This window comes from Ricinus communis, chromosome 3 (genome assembly GCF_019578655.1).
Source record: "Ricinus communis isolate WT05 ecotype wild-type chromosome 3, ASM1957865v1, whole genome shotgun sequence".
Classification (NCBI taxonomy): Eukaryota; Viridiplantae; Streptophyta; class Magnoliopsida; order Malpighiales; family Euphorbiaceae; genus Ricinus; species Ricinus communis.
In genome coordinates, this window is record NC_063258.1 from 9,268,781 (window position 1) to 9,273,097 (window position 4,317).

Consider the following 4,317-nt stretch of genomic DNA (forward strand, 5'->3'; position numbering starts at 1 on the left):
TATATACCAACTTGAGGGGGAGTGTTAGCATGAGCTGTCATGAGAGTAAATTAAGGGATGAGAATCCCTTCATTAGTGGGTTGATTGCAACCGTGATTCTTTCTTCTATATACCAAAAATAGCAATAGTAGTGCTGTTATAGACTGCAATAATATTGTAAAAGGGAATGACGAATAATTTAGCAAACCCTGAAAGCCAGATCTAATCTAACGAAGAAAGATCTCAAAAGACGAATCGGCAAAACATTGATTTAGACACAAGGATAGATAAAAAACACAAAAGAAAGGAAGGACGTAGCGCGGGTCTTCACAAGTTCATAAAGTTCTTGAAAGAATCCATAACTTAATTCTCTATAGGGTAGAAAACTAAAATAATATGCTCATTAACCTGAAATATTTGATTACTTGTGGTTCTAGAAGTGTGAAAGCCCTAATTCCATTAAAAAGAAGAAACTAGAAGCTAAATATAATTAAATAAATAAAGAAAGATGAATAGATTAAACTTAAATCAAGAACTAGAGAGGAGTTAATGGGTCAACAACTCTCCTAGTCCCTAATTTTATGAGCCAACTTAACAAAAACAATGGGAACTTCACGTGGGGTTACCAAGTAACACTCCGACCCAAATTACTTCATTATATGCATACCAAACATCAAAATGCTCGCGTTCCTGCTTGTATTATGCTTGAATTTATTGAAAACAACATGCTTTCTCTCTTATGCGCGTGGATTTATGTCTCGTCCTGCTTGGTCATCAAGCTAAGCTCTAATGCCACTGGTCAAGCTTGTTAATTGCATTCCCATGATTCCTGATGCCAATCCTTATGTCATCAAGAGTCGTTGTGCCTAGAAGAACAAGGAATGATGGAGATCCTAATGGTGCAAATCCTGAATAAGAATATTTGGGCGTTTCTCGATTCTCGCCCTGTTTCATCCTTAAGATTCGTCCATGATCATTTGAAGAATTATATCAATACTCGATCAACTAATTTTCTTTTTTTTTTTTGCATTTTTCTCAAGCATTGGATCGGTTCCTATGATTGTCGATTCCACACGCTTTAACTCAATACTCTTGTTTATGCTCGCCAAATAAAACCAAACCAACATACAAGACATAGATTAGAGAAAGAAGAACAAAAGAAAAGAACAAATGAGAACATAGATAGGATTTCGGATCTGATAAGGAAAGAAATTGCAAGTTCTTTATTCTCTTCCATGTCTAAGCGTAAGGATCAAATTGAATTGATTTAAACACAAGGGTAGACAAAAAGCATAAAAGCTGATGCGAATCACAATACCAAGCTTCAAGACTCAAGTCATGATCCAAGCACAAGCATTGGGTCGAATCCTACACCAAGCTCAACGGATCCTTTATACATTCAAAGTGGGCCAATTATAAGATCTAAGGCCAAACGCATGAAGGAAGCTCTTAAGGACTCATTTAAGAGATTTGGGCTAAGGATATATTAACCCATGGAGAGTTAGATTTAATTAAGGCTCCTAGCCTTGTTAATTTAATTCAATATGATGGGCTTAATGAAATCAAGCATGGGCCAGATATTTGTGCACAAGGGGGACAACTTGATACTTGAAGAGGGAACAAGGGAAACACCACTTTAGCTTCCTATTTGGCTAAAGGGACGTGCCAAATCAAATAGGAAGCATGGGAGCACGCTTTAGCTTCCTCTTTTGCTAAATTAGAGTGTTCTTCATTAGGAAATAAGGAGGCCGCCATACACTTTATTGTTTAGAAATTTTTGCTTGATTATTTAGTCAATTTTTATTTAGTAAAGATTGATTATTCCTTATTCTATTTTTAGAAAACTTTTATTTAGCATATTTTTTAGAAAATTCCTAATTAGTTTATTTCCTTTATGCTATTTAGGAATTAGATTTATTTCTTTCACTATATAACCTAAATGTAACCACATTATTCAAGGTTGATGAATATTTTTGAGTTAAACATATTTGTGAAAATTATTCTTGCTTGGTTCTGTGGAAGAACTTCGAACTTATCAAGAACTTGTCCTTGTGGCGTTCAACATCGACTTATCACTCACCTTCTACCTTTCTTGAGTATGGCGTCAACAATCTTTCTTATACCAAGATTCAAGATACAAGTTATCTTTGGGTCAAGGTTATCAAAGTTTAGATTTAGCTTTCTTGAGAATCTTGTTCCAATTTCGCGTGTTGGGTCTTGTCACAAGTTGCCAAGATTCACATAATTTGGTATTAGAGCTAAGTCTTTAAATCTGTTCTATCTATCCTTTAGTTATAGAAAATATGGCGAATAGAACTCTCAAAGAGCTAGCTGCACCGGATTTAAATCAACAACCTTTATGTATTACATTTCCCAATATTGCAGTTGATTTTGAATTAAAATCTAGTTTAATTCACTTACTCCCTTCTTTTCGTGGGTGTACAGGTGAAGATCCTCATAAACATTTGAAAGAATTCCATATTGTATGCTCCTGAATGAAGCCACATGGTGTGACTAAAGAGCAAATAAATCTTAGAGCTTTTCCCTTTTCTTTGAAGGATAAAGCAAAAGATTGGCTCTATTATCTACCCTCTGGTTCAATAACAACATGGAATGAGATGAAAAGATTGTTCTTAGACAAGTTCTTCCCTGCAACAAGAGCTGCCAACATCAGAAAAGAAATTTGTGGCATAACACAGCTCACTGGAGAAACATTGTATGAGTATTGGGAAAGGTTCAAACAACTGTGCGCTAAATGCCCACATCATCAAATCTCTCCGTAACTCGTAATCCAATACTTCTATGAAGGATTGTTGCTAATGGATTGAAATGCGAGCATTTTGATGTTTGGGACACATATAACGAACTAATATGGGTCAGAGTGTTATTAAGTAGGCCTATGCATATTTTTCCTTATTTTTGTTAAGCTGTCTCATAAGACTTGGGACTACGAGAGTGGTTAACCAACCCTTACAATAATCCTTGTGTCATTACGAGTCCTCGTGCCATGAGGAACAAGGAATGATGGAGATCCCAAATGTATGAACCAGCTTCATGAAAATAAGGAGAAATTCATGTTGCCCTACTTAATAACACTCCATACCAAATTAATTAATTATATGCACCCCAAAGATAAAAAAGCTCTCATTTCTAATTGTATTATGCTCAAATTCATTGATAACATTATGATTTCTCCCATACGCACGTGGATTTACTTCTTGTCTTACTTGATCTTCAAGTTAAGCCCTAATGCCAGTGGTCAAGCTTATCAATTGCATTTCCACGATTCCTTACGCTAATCCTTGTGTCGTCATGTGTCGTCATACCTAGAGGAATAAGGAATGATAGAGATCCTAATGGTGCAACTCTTGAATTAGAGTATTTGTTCGTGACTAGATTCTCATCGTTCCCTCTTTCCTCCAAAAAATTCATTTGCGATTATTCAGTGAATGATATCAACACTTGATTAACTAATTTTCTTCCTTTGCATTTGTTGAAGAATTATATTGGTGCCTATGATTACCATTTCCACACGCTTTCACTCAACAGTCGTGTTTATGCTCTCCAAATAAAACCAAACCATCATACTAGATAGAGATTAGAAAAAGAGACAGAAAAGAAATAAACAAAATGAGAATATAGATAGGATTTCATATTCAATAAGGGAAGCAATCATAAGTTCTTTCTTCTCTTCCATACTGCTAAGTGTAAGGATCAAATCAAATTGATTTAAACACTAGGGTAGACAAAGAACACAAGAGAAAGGAATGATGTGAGGGATAAGTGTGTGCTCGCTAGTGCGACTATTGATAAATCCATAGAATTATTAAAAGAACCCATATCTTGATTTCCTATAAGGTAGAAAACTGAAATAGTATGCTTATTAGCTTCAAGTATTCGGTTGCATGTGGATTCTATGGTGCAAAAGCCCTCATTCCATAAGAAGAAGAAACTAGAAGCTAACTATGGATAAATAAATAAAGAAAAATGAATACACTAAAATAAAATCAAGAACGAGAGTGGAGTTGATTGGGCAACAACTCTTGTAGTCCTAAATTTTATGAGCCAGCTTAACAAAAACAAGGGTAAATTCCCCTAAGCCTACCTATAATCACTCGGATCTAAATTACTTCATTATATGCTCAAATTCTGGCTAGTATTGCGCTTGGATTAATTGAAAATAAGATGAGTTCTACCTTACACGTGTGGATTTACGTCTCGTCCTACTTGATCATCAAGGTAATCCCCCAATGCCACCAGTCAAGCTTGCTAATTGCGCTCCCATGATTTCTTATGCTAATCCTTGTGTCATCAAGAGTCCTCATCCTTAGAGGAGTA

At 35.5% G+C, this 4,317-nt stretch overlaps 1 non-coding gene across 1 annotated transcript; it reads right to left on the reverse strand.

Moving 5' to 3' along the window:
• Positions 1-2,645: 2,645 nt before the first annotated feature.
• On the reverse strand, positions 2,646-2,752 carry LOC112534215. The gene has a single exon (XR_003078516.1). It is a non-coding gene; the product is annotated as a small nucleolar RNA R71 (small nucleolar RNA).
• Positions 2,753-4,317: the final 1,565 nt, after the last annotated feature.